This window comes from Drosophila willistoni, unplaced genomic scaffold (genome assembly GCF_018902025.1).
Source record: "Drosophila willistoni isolate 14030-0811.24 unplaced genomic scaffold, UCI_dwil_1.1 Seg513, whole genome shotgun sequence".
NCBI lineage: Eukaryota > Metazoa > Arthropoda > Insecta > Diptera > Drosophilidae > Drosophila > Drosophila willistoni.
Window position 1 is genome coordinate 103,679 of NW_025814443.1, and position 17,114 is coordinate 120,792.

The 17,114-nt window shown below is 38.8% G+C and overlaps 2 long non-coding RNA genes across 4 annotated transcripts; one reads left to right on the forward strand and one right to left on the reverse strand.

The window, feature by feature from the left end:
* Window positions 1-13,628: 13,628 nt before the first annotated feature.
* LOC124461513 lies at window positions 13,629-14,730 on the reverse strand. The gene is made up of 3 exons (XR_006955112.1): window positions 14,565-14,730; window positions 14,066-14,505; window positions 13,629-14,004 (listed from the first exon to the last, which is right to left on the reverse strand). It is a non-coding gene; the product is annotated as an uncharacterized LOC124461513 (long non-coding RNA).
* A 707-nt stretch (window positions 14,731-15,437) lies between these two features.
* Window positions 15,438-16,343, forward strand: LOC124461512. 3 transcript variants are annotated; one of them, XR_006955111.1, is made up of 3 exons: window positions 15,554-15,569; window positions 15,624-15,665; window positions 15,723-16,343. It is a non-coding gene; the product is annotated as an uncharacterized LOC124461512 (long non-coding RNA). The 3 variants fall into 3 exon arrangements; XR_006955109.1 differs by lacking the exon at window positions 15,554-15,569 and adding an exon at window positions 15,438-15,544 and having other exon boundaries at window positions 15,624-16,343; XR_006955110.1 differs by having other exon boundaries at window positions 15,624-16,343.
* Window positions 16,344-17,114: the final 771 nt, after the last annotated feature.

Here is a 17,114-nt window from a genome sequence, read left to right on the forward strand (position 1 = left end):
TCTGCAGTCTAAGCGATCCCAACAACAACAGCAGCTGGGCCCTGAGCCCTAACCTACCCCAACACCAACAACAGGCGCAACAAGTGGTGACTCAGCATCCTAAGGGAGAGGAAAGAGCAAAAACGAGAGAGCGAAGACAACGTGGCTGCGCCCACTTGCCATGACAAGCCAAATCTGCGGCAAAGAAACCAGCAAGTACACACAACTACAACTACAGCTACTGTCTCTCACACACATACACACACAAACAAAATGCCAATGCCCACTGACCATACTAATGATTTCGCGTCCCCATTGGACCGAAAAATTTCTAATTGGAACAATACCAACACTACAGCCAACAAAAACACAAATCTAAAAACCAGAAGGCAACTATACATGGAGCCAGACTCCCCTGCCCATGTAGTAGTCAACAACATGCTTGTCGATGCCTGACCTAAACACCGCCTATGTTTCTGTATGCCCCTCCCCCCTAATGCCAGAGCTGCTGGTAAAACAGCCTAAAATCTACTCGACGCTACCCTGCCTAATGTCACTAACAATTTCAATGCCTATGCCTGCCAAAAATAAAAAGCCTCTAACTAAGCCAACCAACACCAATTGCCCGCCTATACTTACCGCCAGCAAAAGAGCACAGAACCTGGCTATCTTGGCTAAACCAGTGCCAAATTTTGTGCCTCGTATTTCTGATGAGCGCTCTCAGCTGCAGGAGAGATGCACTTGGGCGATGGTGGCACGCAGAAAGAACCCTCTGCCAGATAAACCCCCGGCTTTCTTTCTGCCTCTGCCCCAAAACCAAAATGCTCTCTTCCCAATACTCTCTCCCTTTATCACCTGGCCCGGCTGAGTAACGGCCTGACTCAAATCACGGCCAAAACAATGGACACCTATGGCAAAATAAAAGCTACCCTAGAGGCAAACAAATTTGCCTTTTTTACTCACCAGCCCAGATGGGAACGAGGTGCTAGATTTGCCATCTTGAATCTACACCACTCCACTGAATGCGAAGCTATCCGTCGTGACCTGAAAAAGCTAGGATTTGAGACAAAATACATCAAAAGACTAACAAACTACAGAACTAAGAGGCCAATGAATGTCTTTTTAATTGAAATTAACAAACATAATGACAATAAACATGATGAAATACTTAAAATTAAGGTCCTAGGCAGCCAGGAGGTACGCGTCGAGAGGCAAAGGGGCCGAAGGGAGATTCCCCAATGCAAAAACTGCCTCCTCTTTGGCCATACAGCCAGGTACTGCTGCCTTCCCCCGCTCTGCTCCGTCTGTGCTGGCCAGCACAAATCCGACAAATGCGCCTCTCCTGATGGCCAATCTCCAAAGTGTGGCAACTGCGGAGATGGCCATAGAGCCACCTATAGGGGCTGTGCATTTTATAAGGCTGAACTGTCAAAATTTGTCGTTGACCAGCGCCCAGAGCGGCAAGAAAGGCAAATGAATCATGAAAGGAAAGAAAATTTGGGCATAAAGGAAAACTACCAAGTGGACGCTGCAGCAAAGAACGCTAGAACGAATGGAGTCCTTATCTCAGCAAGATGGCCTATAAATGACGCGATTAATAATTTATATAACAAAATTAAATCTGACTGGGAATATGAGTATAATGCATTTTGCTTCGAAAGAAACAAAGGATATTGTTTGTTATTTCCTTTTCTTTCGTCGGCTCCATGGTTCCATAAAAAAGAATCCTTCCATTCCTTGGAAATAAAACAATTAAACAGAATACTAAGCGGACATGCATTCGACAAACATACACTTTATAAAATGAATGTAAACAACAGTGATTTATGTGACACCTGCAATGTAAAAGAAGATATATCCCACTTATTATTAAAATGCACCAATTTACGCTCATAAGAAACAAATTTCCAAACCTACTACGATACAATGACATTTATCAGTTTCTCGCTGAGGAGCCAATTAACAACTATAAATTATTAACATCATTCGCAAGATTAGCTAACATTGATTTATAAACTAAAAACATACTAACCAAAGCAATAATATATCATCACAACTATATATTTTTATCATTAGTGATGAGCGATACCAAAAAAAAAAAAAAAAAAATCGATAACAACGTGTTCACGCCACCGGGTGAACAGCAATGAGCGGCGAAGAGCAGTGAAGAGTGAGGAGGGTTTTTTGATCCTCGGCATCTACGGTCACACCAGGAGAGGTGACTGGTTTTTTTCCAATGGGCATCGCCATTATTCCGAATCGAGATTTTCACCCGAACACCCGTTCATCTCCTTTATCTTTTATTTTGCGATTTGTCACTTTTTCAAACCGAACCATTTCGTGTGTGTGTCGGTATACCTTGTGAATTAAATAAATCAAACATAGAATTAAAACGAAGTTTTTCGCGCGTTTTAATCATTCTACTCACGTACGAGACCCTGAAGATATTGGCACCCGCCAACCACTTGAGACTATATCGGGTCCTTCCGCCCCTCCACAAACACAACGTTTACAAATTGACAAAACATATATGTAATTGTAAAAGTTCACTCTATTCTTTCAATTTTGTAACTCTCAATTACTACATTGGCGTTGGCGTTAACCCTTAAAGATCGGGGAGGCCAAATAAATCTTCCATTCAGCAAGAGCTGGGAAGTAACTTAATAAAAAAAAAAAAAAAAATTTGGGCATGAGACAATGAATATGCAATCTAACGCTAACAAAAACTTACCTGAAGTCCACCAGCAACCGTCTGCACCACCTCGCCAGTTGTCCTGTCCAGATTTCCGCTCGTCTGATGCACAAGTACCTGAAAATAAAACAAATCGTAAAATAAAATCAACTAAAATCTACAATTGCTCACCTGAAAATACACTACAGCAAACAGCAGCTCCTTGTACAGCGTCGTATGCATCGTCTCATCTACGTCGTCCAGCATCTCGTCAAGCTAGTCCGTCTGCAGCTCGTCCATCTGAAAATATAATAAAATCATTATCTAAATCTCCAAAAAATCACAAAAACTCACCTGTTAATCCATGTCAGCCAGCAGCAGCACCGCCTGCGAGTCCTCGTGCAGCATCTTGGCAATCATCTGGTCCATCGCGTCCTCTGCTAGCGCCTGCACCTGGAAAAAAACACAAATCGTTAGAAAAATCACCTAAAATTCACACAAACTTACCTGCAAATCGTCTCCAGTCATCAGCAGCAGCAGCATCTGGTCCTCCTGGTCCTCAGGCAGCGGCTACACCTGAAACCCAAAAAATATCAACAATGAATCGCTCTAAAAAACCCATAAACTTATCTGAAAGCCAGCTGCAGCCTTTAGCAGCACCTATTGCAGCCCCTCCTACACTTTCTGGTGCTAAATCTCGTCTGGCAGCCGCCCCATTGGGTCCAACTAATGCGCCTGCACCTGAAAGAAAGCAAAAATTGTTACAAAAATATACAAAATCAACAAAATACTCACCTGTAAATTAATCGCCTACAGCAGCAACACCTATTTATACACCAAAAAAAAATTGATATAATGCCTCTCACGAAACTTTGAACGTAAAAAAACATTAAAATATGTAGCGTGCGCTAGTTTAAACTTTCAAATTTTTAAACTTAACGTCTTTACGCGCCACTTTGCCAATAGCGATCAATCAATAAATAAAAATATTGGTATCGCTCGATCGATAAACGCATAATAGGGGGATAGCGATAAATGATCTATCGTTTTTCTTGAGGTGGCAACGCGCTTAATTTTTTTGCTAGGCTTCATTTTCATTTTTAATTCTGAGGAGAAAAGTGTGTGGAAAAAAAAAGCTGTAGTCCAAATCTTTGGTTATAAATCATAGCAGGTATGTAGGTTAATTAGAATTCTTACCCCGCCGCCATCTCCATCTTACCCTGTATCCTAGATTGGAAACCTTACTTTTTCTGGCCAATATTCCTGATAGCTTTCGCTTGGGAAGATTATTTTCTGGAAAACCGGCGAGTTTTCAAATACCCATTTCTGGTGCCGGAGCACGTGCATCCGAAGTTTCGGTTGTCGTTGCCTTCTGGAATTGGCACTCGGACATTGAAAAGACACCGCCAACTAAACACCGGCAGTGCCACAACGTTTGTAAGTTAAGGCTTACGGTGCGGCCAAAGTGTCTCCTTTCCCGAAGGGTGTCCTAACCTTCGGTGAACCGGATTTTTGTATGGCAAGGTTTTAAAGGTAGTGGCCTACCTAACCTTCTGACGTTGCTGACCCAGACAAAGTTTGTCTTTTAGCCAAATTCTGGATACTGCCTGCTGTTGCCCTATTTAGCGCATTCCGTGTGACCACCTCGAAAGCTCCTACAAATGTTTTTGTTAAATTAACCTCGTTTTGAACGAAATCTTTAAGTCCCGATATTTTCATTTCTGATCTTATTGTTAAATTTTAATTCCTAACCAAGTTAAACAAAAAAAAAAAGAAAGAGAATGTAAATAAGTCAAATATTGAATCAATTAAAGTCTCGTTAAGGTTATATTAAATAATTCAAGTCGAGAGTAACGTAAAATAGAGTAAATGTAAAAGCAAAGTGAGTGAACGGAGTTTAATGGTTAAAATGGCATAAAGCGCGAAGGAGAAATCATCATATAAACACCGTCCCACAGTGGATCGATGGAAGGCCTTTCAGCGAGTAAACTATGGGGTAAGTGCCTAGTGTATTAAGTAGTATCCATTCGGCGACTTTCAACCAAGTTTTTTCGAACTATGGAGGATGGTAGTCAATTGATACTCTGACTTGTTGATGTAATTTCTGTTTCAGCGTTTTGTGATCAACCAGATAGTTAAATTAAAAAGAAAAAATTGATTTCCGTAAATAATGTTTGACTTGAAGAGCAATCAAAAGCAATGAGTGAATTTGTGCGACTTGAAAATTTAAAATAACTTTAAAGAATTTAAAAACAAAAAAAAAAAAAAAAGATAAAAGAAAACTTGAAAAAGATGAATAATTACAAAAAAAAATGTTAACTGAATTTCTTTAATATTCCTTCTATATTTTTTTATTCTATAATCTTCTACAATAATTAATAATGTATAACTAGTAAGCTCTCGTTTATACTGCTAGTTTTAGTCCCTCTTATTCAATAGTTTAATTAACTTTGAGTTCCATTGTTTTGCAAGTCTGCAAGTTCAGAATCTCAAAATGTTGAGTCATACCAGACCCGCGGTTTAAAATTAGTCTGTAAATATTTATTTAAAATTTATCGTGTACAACAAGAAATGCTTCTATCTGAAATTATAATGAATTTAAATATGATTGCTTAAGCTTTATAATTAATTTTCCTAGTGACATGGGTACATGAGTTGATATCTATCAGTTTTTTTGGGAATCTTTACAAATGCCAATAAAGATTCATGGTTGGGAGAGTATAGAACTGATAAGGTCCATCTACATCTTGACCTCAGTAACCGCTAGCTTGTGAACAAAAGGATACACCTTCATTTCTTTCGCCTTTTTTATTAACATGAATTCCTTGCGGTTTTCGTAAGTATTTTCTGTCAGTCATTCTATTTTCATTTAAAGTTAGTTTCAGTAGAGATCCTAATAAAATTAAATTTTATAATTAAAGGTAGAGATTCAGCAAACAACCCCCCCACCCCGCAAGAGCTACGGAACCAGAGGATCTCGATCTGCTGCAATTCACCTACCGCCTTCTTTTTGGTTATCGATAGCTTTATCGTCGCTGTAATAGGAGAACCGATTTTATAAAATTCATGGCGCGCAACGAGAAACCGAATAGGAAGGTTACATAAAATTTTTTGGCGCCTAACACGTGGGGCAGGATAAAAGCATACTCAACTCCTTGACAATATTAGATATAGACAAGAAGTTATTTAAGTTACAGCATGTGGTTATTTTGACAACAGACCACCTTAGAATTATGTAGTTCTACCCTAAGTGATATGAAGTGTTGAGTTCAAGTATATCAGGAAAGTCTTAAGATCAAAACATGAGGTTTCAAATTTTCCGTCGATTTTGTTAGACTATATTATGGTTTAACTTACGCGGATAAATGAACCTGCACGGTTTAAGTCTGCTTGGCGAAGCCGATGTTTCTGTTAGGAATATTCAGCCGCAAAGTTAAAAGCAAGAATGAATGTAAACAAGAATTTCAATACCCTGTATCACAAATTGCTCGTTTAGTTAAGGTTCTCGATAATTTAGCACTCGTTTAGTAAAGTCGTTCAAACTTTTCTTAGCAATTTAGATTATTGTATATTGGATGTTTCGATATTAGTACTGATTGGATTTAAGATCATGTTACGACAGCTGAACGTCTAAAGAAATCGAAGAGAACACGAACATATTGTTTTTTTGTAAGACTCGGATGATTTAATAATCTGGTGTCTGGATCTTGGTAATACAGATAGTATAGCCTTGCCGATCAGAAGATTCAAAAGGCCAGAGCCTGACTAAAAGAAACCATTTTGTAGATGCAATAGCCCAAAAACAAAAATAATAAAGTTACCAATATTCTTTAAGTTCATTTAGCTAGTTATGATTTCAAATCATGTACCCAGTCATGTCACGCTTAGGAAGATAATTTAAAAAAAAAAAGAATGACTCTAGTTCAACATAGTCCCCCAAATACGGACACTCCAGCAGAAGACATATGGAAAATTTGTTCCTTGGTTTTGGACAACACGCAAACATGTTTCTGTACTCCCTGTAAACACATTTTTCATAAATCCTGTTTGGAAGCTCTACTAGAAAAGGAAAAGCATTGCCCAATTTGTGAGAGTGAGATAAATGTGTCTAGTATAAAGCTCGTAGTAGGCAACTGTTCACCAAAAGCGAAGGAAAAACATTTGTCATTGGCACCCAGCACTTCTCGAGCATGGACTCGTAATTTTACAAAACAGCTAAGTCAAGTCCCAAGAGACAGAGCAGAACAGCTCAACGAACCAGCTATATCAGTTAGCGAAGCACCAGCATCATGCTTAGATGCCAGTCACAGTAGTAATCAACCAGAACCGTAACTACCTAGAACCATGCCTAATCAGCGAAGAGCAAGACCAAATCGTGGTAATAATACTCGTCCTAATCGAGAGATCGATTATACGGTCATACAAAATATGATAGAACAAACAGTTTCTCGTGTAGTATCGTCGTTACCTATGAATATAGGCCAGCGAGAAGTCCCATTAGACACGGTCCAAACCCGATCTCTGATAAGTTCGCCCTGCCCTACAACTGTGCAAAATGCAAAAATTGCAAATGTAATGCAGAAATGGAATTTACGTTTTGACGGATCTACGGAAGGTCTAGGAGTAGAAGAATTTATTTATAGAGTAAAAGCCCTAACGGAGGAAACTCTTGATAGTGATTTTATTGGGGTGTGTAAACATATTCAAATATTATTTGGAGGAAAAGCCCGCGAGTGGTATTGGAGATATCATAAGCAAGTCCCTCGAATAGTATGGAGCTAGTTTTGTTCAGCTATTCGTCAGCAATATAAAGACTATCGATCAGATTTTATGAGCAAAGAAATGATTCGTGCTAGAAAGCAAAAAGCTGGAGAATCTTTTGTTTGTTTTTACGATGAGGTAGCTTCTTTGATTGACAAGTTCGGTATAAAGTTTGAGGAAGAGGAGCTGATGGAAATTTTACAAAATAACCTGTTGCCAGAGATACGACAAAAGTTACTATATCAATCCATCGCATCAATAGGTCACCTTCGTAGATTAGTACAGATGCAAGAAAATCTAACACAAGAGCTCAGCCCTCAAGTAAAAGTAATTTCTAACACCAAAGCGAATGGACGCAGACAAATTTTTGGAATTCAAGAAGGGGAAACCGAAGATAATAAAATAGTTCCAGACCCAGACGAGGAATATGAAGTTGCCGCTGTGCAAGGGAAGTTCGTTTGTTGGAATTGTCGCGAAGCCGGTCACACCTGGCAAAACTGTCTAGAGGAACGCACAATTTTTTGTTACGGTTGCGGCAAGGCCAATGTTTACAAGCCTCAATGTCAAGATTGTATAAAAAGGCTAGCGGAAAACCGACCGAAGGGTGCATCCAGACAACGTCAGATGCTCCCGCAATAGTTACATCAAACTCGGAAAACGTTCAACAAAGTATCAACATTGTGAATCACAAAGTAAACGTACGAAAGTCTCAAAAACTCCCACTAAGATTTTTGTCATATCCTGAGCGTTTACAACATTACCTTACTGTTAAAGACAGAATTTTCAGATCTGACCAACCCTTGTCTAAACGCACGTTAAGACTAAGGAAATATTATGATCACGCAAGACAAACCAAGAAACTTTTTGTTGCAACAATTTTTAAAAACGACAACGATAATAGGAGCTATGCAGAAGTCTCATTTCTTACGTTCACAGAATTAGGTTTATTGGATACCGGTGCCAGCATTAGTTGTATAGGCTCGGATTTAGCACACACAGATTTTTCACATTTCCCCCAATTTGTAAAAACTAAAGGTCAAGTGCGCACAGCGGACGGAAACGGCCAAAATGTGATTGGTATGTTAGAAGTAATAGTACGGTACGGTAGACTGGAAAGAATGTTGAAATTATTTGTAATTCCTACGTTGAAGAAAAGATTAATATTAGGTCATGATTTTTGGAGAATTTTCGAACTTGCCCCGTCTATAATTAGTTCGATCGAGATTGGTTCTGAAAAAAAGTTAGAGACTGACCCTGGTTCTTATTCTCTCACGTATTCCCAAATTAGACAGCTTGAAGCCGTCAAGCAAATGTTTCCCAATGCAAGTCATCGTCTCGGACGTACGTCTTTAATAAAACATCATATCGAGATTGGCGAAGCCAAACCGGTAAAACAACGTTTTTACGCTATTAGTCCCGCGGTTGAAAAATTAGTATACACACAAATTGATCGTATGATTCAACTAGGAGTTATCGAACCAGCTGTTAGAGCCTGGAGCTCTCCTATTCGACCAGTGATAAAGCCCAATAAAGTCCGACTGTGCTTAGACGCTCGCAAGTTAAATGCAGTCACAATTAAGGATGCTTATCCTTTGCCCAGCATTGACAGTATTTTTTCAAGATTACCCAAGGCAAATATTATTTCCAAAATCGATTTAAAGGATGCGTATTGGCAAATAGAATTAACGGAAGCATCCAAACCTCTTACTGCATTTACAGTACCAGGAAGACCGTTAAATCAATTCACAGTTATGCCTTTCGGCCTTTGTAATGCCACATCTACTATGAGTCGTCTAATGGATGAAGTAGTCCCTGCTGACCTTCGCCATTGTGTATTTTGCTATTTAGATGATCTGTGTATAATTTCAGAGGATTTCTCATCTCATCTTTCGGTGTTAGCAAGAATTGCGGAGCTATTTCGGAAAGCTAATCTGTCCATTAACATAGAGAAAAGTCAGTTTTGTGTCGCAAGCATTAGTTATTTAGGATATGTAATAGACAGTAAAGGTATCTGCACCGATCCGTCAAAGATTGAATGTATTAAAAATTGGCCACCACCTAGGAATTTGAAACAAACTAGAGGATTTCTTGGAGTTTGCGGTTGGTATCGCCGTTTTATACCGAATTTTGCCGATCTCACTTATCCTATAACGGAACTGTTGTCAACAAAAAGAAATTTTGTTTGGACTCCGGAAGCTCAAGCTTCTATGAATAAGTTGAAGGATCTATTAACTTCTGCCCCTATTCTACAAAACCCGGACTTTAATAAGAAATTTTTCTTACATTGTGATGCCAGCGATTATGGTATTGGCGCTGTACTTGTCCAATTATCAGACGCAGAGGAAGAGAAGCCTATTGCTTTCATGTCTAAAAAGTTAAGTCGTGCACAACGCAATTATAGTGTTACTGAACGCGAATGTTTAGCCGTTATACTGGCTATAGAAAAATTTAGGTGTTATTTGGAATTGCAAGAATTTGAAGTAGTTACTGATCACTCCAGTTTATTGTGGCTAATGCGTCAACAAAATGTTTCTGGGAGATTAGCTCGATGGATTTTTCGCTTACAACAATTTAAGTTTAATATGTCGCATAGAAAAGGAAAAGAACACTTGATTCCTGACGCGTTATCAAGATTGCCCAACCTTTCGATAGAGGCGATAGAAATGGGTCCGATTATAGATCTGGACTCTGAAGCATTTTTGGACGATAGTTATATGTATCTGAAGAAGAAAATCACTGAAAATCCAGACAAATTCCCAGATATCAAAATTGTAAATAAACATTTGTATATTCGAACCGAACATGCCAACGGAGATTCTTATCAAGAGAAGCTTTCTTGGAAACTATGGGTGCCGGATAAACTCAGAGTTGATGTTCTAAAACAAGCTCACGATAGCCACACCTCTTCACATTCAGGTATGCAGAAAACTGTTGACAAGATACGTAGAACTCTTTTTTGGCCTGGTATGGTAAAGGATGTGCGGGACCATATTCGTCAATTTGACACTTGTAAGGAGTCCAAAGCACCAAATTATACGCTTAGACCACCTATGGGACAGCATATTCCAACTTGTAGACCTTTTCAACGTCTGTATATCGATTTACTTGGTCCTTACCCTCGTAGCAAAAATGGATTTGTCGGTTTATTAATTGTTCTTGACCATTTCAGTAAATATCATTGGTTACAACCTCTGAAAAAGTTTCGCACGGAGGATATACAAGAATTTTTGTTAAAACAGATATTTCATTGTTTTGGAGTACCGGAAATCATCGTTAGTGATAATGGTGTTCAATTTAAGGCAAATTCGTTCAATTCTTTTCTTACTGAACTAGGCATAAAACATCAGTATACCGCTTTATATTCTCCGCAAAGCAACGCAGCTGAGCGTGTTAATCGTTCTCTGTTAGCTGCGATCAGTTCGTATTTAAAAAATCAGGATCAAACGCTTTGGGATCAACATTTAACGAGTATATCTTGCGCATTGCGATCCTCGTTGCATCAATCTTTAGGTTGCTCATCCTTTAAAGCTTTGTTCGGACTGGACATTACTTATGGTTACTCATGGATCAGATTATAAACTTTTAAAGGAATTAAAGTTGTTACAAGAGCCCATAACACCGCTCAATCAGACTGACCAGTTAAACCTTTTGCGACAGGATATAAGAGAAAACATAAGAAAGCATATGATCGAAATGTAGCACAGTATAATCTTCGCAGTAAGTCTGTCTCTTTTAAAGAAGGCCAAGAAGTTTTTCGCAGAAATTTCGCGTTAAGCAAATTCTCTCAAAACTTCAATGCTAAATTAGCCCCTAAATTCATAAAATGTCGAATCAAAAAGAAGCTCGGAAACTGCTTTTATTTGTTAGAAAATATGCAAGGTAGAGAAGTAGGAACATTTCACGCCAAGGATATACGGAACTAATTCCCACTAATATGCTGCCTAACGTTGCATATTATCGGGTGGTGTAGCGTGCGCTAGTTTAAACTTTCAAATTTTTAAACTTAACGTCTTTACGCGCCACTTTGCCAATAGCGATCAATCAATAAATAAAAATATTGGTATCGCTCGATCGATAAACGCATAATAGGGGGATAGCGATAAATGATCTATCGTTTTTCTTGAGGTGGCAACGCGCTTCATTTTTTTTGCTAGGCTTCATTTTCATTTTTAATTCTGAGGAGAAAAGTGTGTGGAAAAAAAAAAGCTGTAGTCCAAATCTTTGGTTATAAATCATAGCAGGTACATACCAGGTTAATTAGAATTCTTACCCCGCCGCCATCTGCATCTTACCCTATATCCTAGATTGGAAACCTTACTTTTTCTGGCCAATATTCCTGATAGCTTTCGCTTGGGAAGATTATTTTCTGGAAAACCGGCGAGTTTTCAAATACCCATTTCTGGTGACGGAGCACGTGCATCCGAAGTTTCGGTTGTCATTGCCTTCTGGAATTGGCACTCGGACATTGAAAAGACACCGCCAACTAAACACCGGCAGTGCCACAACGTTTGTAAGTTAAGGCTTACGGTGCGGCCAAAGTGTCTCCTTTCCCGAAAGGTGTCCTAACCTTCGGTGAACCGGATTTTTGTATGGCAAGGTTTTAAAGGCAGTGGCCTACCTAACCTTCTGACGTTGCTGACCCAGACAAAGTTTGTCTTTTAGCCAAATTCTGGATACTGCTTGCTGTTGCCCTATTTAGCGCATTCCGTGTGACCACCTCGAAAGCTCCTACAAATGTTTTTGTTAAATTAACCTCGTTTTGAACGAAATCTTTAAGTCCCGATATTTTCATTTCTGATCTTATTGTTAAATTTTAATTCCTAATCAAGTTAAACAAAAAAAAAAAAGAAAGAGAATGTAAATAAGTCAAATATTGAATCAATTAAAGTCTCGTTAAGGTTATATTAAATAATTCAAGTCGAGAGTAACGTAAAATAGAGTAAATGTAAAAGCAAAGTGAGTGAACGGAGTTTAATGGTGGTCATAAAGCGCGAAGGAGAAATCATCATATAAACACCCTCCCACAGTGCATCGATGGAAGGCCTTTCAGCGAGTAAACTATGGGGTAAGTGCCTAGTGTATTAAGTAGTATCCATTCGGCGACTTTCAACCAAGTTTTTGCGAACTATGGAGGATGGTAGTCAATTGATACTCTGACTTGTTGATGTAATTTCTGTTTCAGCGTTTTGTGATCAACCAGATAGTTAAATTAAAAAGAAAAAATTGATTTCCGTAAATAATGTTTGACTTGAAGAGCAATCAAAAGCAATGAGTGAATTTGTGCGACTTGAAAATTTAAAATAACTTTAAAGAATTTAAAAACAAAAAAAAAAAAAAAGATAAAAGAAAACTTGAAAAAGATGAATAATTACAAAAAAAATGTTAACTGAATTCCTTTAATATTCCTTCTATATTTTTTTTATTCTATAATCTTCTACAATAATTAATAATGTATGTATAACTAGTAAGCTCTCGTTTATACTGCTAGTTTTAGTCCCTCTTATTCAATAGTTTAATTAACTTTGAGTTCCATTGTTTTGCAAGTCTGCAAGTTCAGAATCTCAAAATGTTGAGTCATACCAGACCCGCTGTTTAAAATTAGTCTGTAAATATTTCTTTAAAATTTATCGTGTACAACAAGAAATGCTTCTATCTGAAATTATAATGAATTTAAATATGATTGCTTAAGCTTTATAATTAATTTTCCTAGTGACATGGGTACATGAGTTGATATCTATCAGTTTTTTTGGGAATCTTTACAAATGCCAATAAAGATTCATGGTTGGTAGAGTATAGAAATGATAAGGTCCATCTACATCTTGACCTCAGTAACCGCTAGCTTGTGAACAAAAGGATACACCTTCATTTCTTTCGCCTTTTTTATTAACATGAATTCCTTGCGGTTTTCGTAAGTATTTTCTGTCAGTCATTCTATTTTCATTTAAAGTTAGTTTCAGTAGAGATCCTAATAAAATTAAATTTTATAATTAAAGGTAGAGATTCAGCAAACAACCCCCCCACCCCGCAAGAGCTACGGAACCAGAGGATCTCGATCTGATGCAATTCACCTACCGCCTTCTTTTTGGTTATCGATAGCTTTATCGTCGCTGTGATAGGAGAACCGATTTTATAAAATTCATGGCGCGCAACGAGAAACCGAATAGGAAGGTTACAAATATACTAAACAAAGAAATAAGCCTATTAAAAAACACTTAAATAAAAAACTATGTAAAATAGACTCCTCTGATCGGTACAGACTCCACAAGCTGTGGCAATTAACCAACAAACTAAAACGGCAGCCCCTTCCTAACTGGCCTCTTACGATCCCTAGCGGAGTAGACAAGAAGCATGCATGGACAAGATCACCTGAAGAAAAAATGGAGCTGTTTACTGACCAGTTAGAGAAGCGTTTCTCTCCCAACTTGACAAATAGCTCCCTTGACAGGGCCAAAATCAACGAGGAAACAAATGCCATCCTTGCCCAAAAAATTCTCATGGAGTATGCATGTAAAACCCACCACTCCATCGCTAGCTCCTCTGCCAACTTTGACTCCAGCAAATCACCTTTTGTCAAGCCCAACACTCTCTCTGAACTAAAAAAAGAGATTGATAGCTTAATCAACAAAAAAGCACCAGGATATTTCTCAAAAATACTTGAATCCATGCTTGAAACTTGGCAAACGCATACAAAATAGGAGGAATAGTACCTGTTAACAAAAAAATGATGAAACTCCTGAAAATAAAAAAGACAAACAAACTGGATTATATGAACACACGTTGTACTAAAAATAAAAAGATACTTAAACAAACAACAAAGCTCCTAAATAAAGAAATTGCTAAAGCCAAGGAAAGACATACGAATAAACAGTTAAAGGCTATTGACTCAAACGATCGCTACCGGCTGCAAAAACTTTGGAAAATCACGAACAAATTGAAGAGACAACCAACTCCAAACTGGCCGCTCAAAATCCAGGATGGCCCATCAGCCTCCATACAATGGACCAAGACACCTGAGAGCAAAATGGAAGCCTTTGCCAGCCATCTAGAGAAACGTTTCTCGCCAAACCTGACGAACACAGATTTGGACAGACAAGCTATAAAGGAGGAAACGGATAAAATCATTCTGCAAAAGTCTCTCCAATCGAATGCTTACCAGACTCTTTTCTCTCTTACAAGCGACTCCAACGTAGGCTTCCTGCGTGAGGACCAGGAGGACCAGATGCTGCTGCTGCTGATGACTGGAGACGATTTGCAGGTAAGTTTGTGTGAATTTTAGGTGATTTTTCTAACAATTTGTGTTTTTTTCCAGGTGCAGGCGCTAGCAGAGGACGAGATGGACCAGATGATTGCCAAGATGCTGCACGAGGACTCGCAGGCGGTGCTGCTGCTGGCTGACATGGATTAACAGGTGAGTTTTTGTGATTTTTTGGAGATTTAGATAATGATTTTATTATATTTTCAGATGGACGAGCTGCAGACGGACTAGCTTGACGAGATGCTGGACGACGTAGATGAGACGATGCATACGACGCTGTACAAGGAGCTGCTGTTTGCTGTAGTGTATTTTCAGGTGAGCAATTGTAGATTTTAGTTGATTTTATTTTACGATTTGTTTTATTTTCAGGTACTTGTGCATCAGACGAGCGGAAATCTGGACAGGACAACTGGCGAGGTGGTGCAGACGGTTGCTGGTGGACTTCAGGTAAGTTTTTGTTAGCGTTAGATTGCATATTCATTGTCTCATGCCCAAATTTTTTTTTTTTTTTTATTAAGTTACTTCCCAGCTCTTGCTGAATGGAAGATTTATTTGGCCTCCCCGATCTTTAAGGGTTAACGCCAACGCCAATGTAGTAATTGAGAGTTACAAAATTGAAAGAATAGAGAGAACTTTTACAATTACATATATGTTTTGTCAATTTGTAAACGTTGTTATCGATTTTTTTTTTTTTTGTTTTTGGTATCGCTCATCACTCATGATAAAAATATATAGTTGTGATGATATATTATTGTTTTGGTTAGTATGTTTTTAGTTTATAAATCAATGTTAGCTAATCTTGCGAATGATGTTAATAATTTATAGTTGTTAATTGGCTCCTCAGCGAGAAACTGATAAATGTCATTGTATCGTAGTAGGTTTGGAAATTTGTTTCTTATGAGCGTAAATTTGGTGCATTTTAATAATAAGTGGGATATATCTTCTTTTACATTGCAGGTGTCACATAAATCACTGTTGTTTACATTCATTTTATAAAGTGTATGTTTGTCGAATGCATGTCCGCTTAGTATTCTGTTTAATTGTTTTATTTCCAAGGAATGGAAGGATTCTTTTTTATGGAACCATGGAGCCGACAAAAGAAAAGGAAATAACAAACAATATCCTTTGTTTCTTTCGAAGCAAAATGCATTATACTCATATTCCCAGTCAGATTTAATTTTGTTATATAAATTATTAATCGCGTCATTTATAGGCCATCTTGCTGAGATAAGGACTCCATTCGTTCTAGCGTTCTTTGCTGCAGCGTCCACTTGGTAGTTTTCCTTTATGCCCAAATTTTCTTTCCTTTTCATGATTCATTTGCCTTTCTTGCCGCTCTGGGCGCTGGTCAACGACAAATTTTGACAGTTCAGCCTTATAAAATGCACAGCCCCTATAGGTGGCTCTATGGCCATCTCCGCAGTTGCCACACTTTGGAGATTGGCCATCAGGAGTGGCGCATTTGTCGGATTTATGCTGGCCAGCACAGACGGAGAAGAGCGGGGGAAGGCAGCAGTACCTGGCTGTATGGTTTTGCATTGGGGAATCTCCCTTTGGCCCCTTTGCCTCTCGACGCGTACCTCCTGGCTGCCTAGGACCTTAATTTTAAGTATTTCATCATGTTTATTGTCATTATGTTTGTTAATTTCAATTAAAAAGACATTCATTGGCCTCTTAGTTCTGTAGTTTGTTAGTCTTTTGATGTATTTTGTCTCAAATCCTAGCTTTTTCAGGTCACGACGGATAGCTTCGCATTCAGTGGAGTGGTGTAGATTCAAGATGGCAAATCTAGCACCTCGTTCCCATCTGGGCTGGTGAGTAAAAAAGGCAAATTTGTTTGCCTAGGGTAGCTTTTATTTTGCCATAGGTGTCCATTGTTTTGGCCGTGATTTGAGTCAGGCCGTTACTCAGCCGGGCCAGGTGATAAAGGTTGAGAGTATTGGGAAGAGAGCATTTTGGTTTTGGGGCAGAGGCAGAAAGAAAGCCGGGGGTTTATCTGGCAGAGGGTTCTTTCTGCGTGCCACCATCGCCCAAGTGCATCTCTCCTGCAGCTGAGAGCGCTCATCAGAAATACGAGGCACAAAATTTGGCACTGGTTTAGCCAAGATAGCCAGGTTCTGTGCTCTTTTGCTGGCGGTAAGTATTGGTGGGCAATTGGTGTTGGTTGGCTTAGTTAGAGGCTTTTTATTTTTAGCAGGCGTAGGCATAGAAATTGTTAGTGACATTAGGCAGGGTAGCGTCGAGTAGGTATTAGGCTGTTTTTCCAGCAGCTCTGGCATTAGAGCGAAATCATTAGTATAGGCAGTGGGCATTAGCATTTTGTTTTTGTGTGTATGAGTGTGAGAGACAGTAGCTGTAGTTGTAGTTGTGTGTACTTGCTTGTTTCTTTGCCGCAAATTTGGCTTGTCATGGCGAGTGGGCGCAGCCATGTTGTCTTCGCTCTCTCGT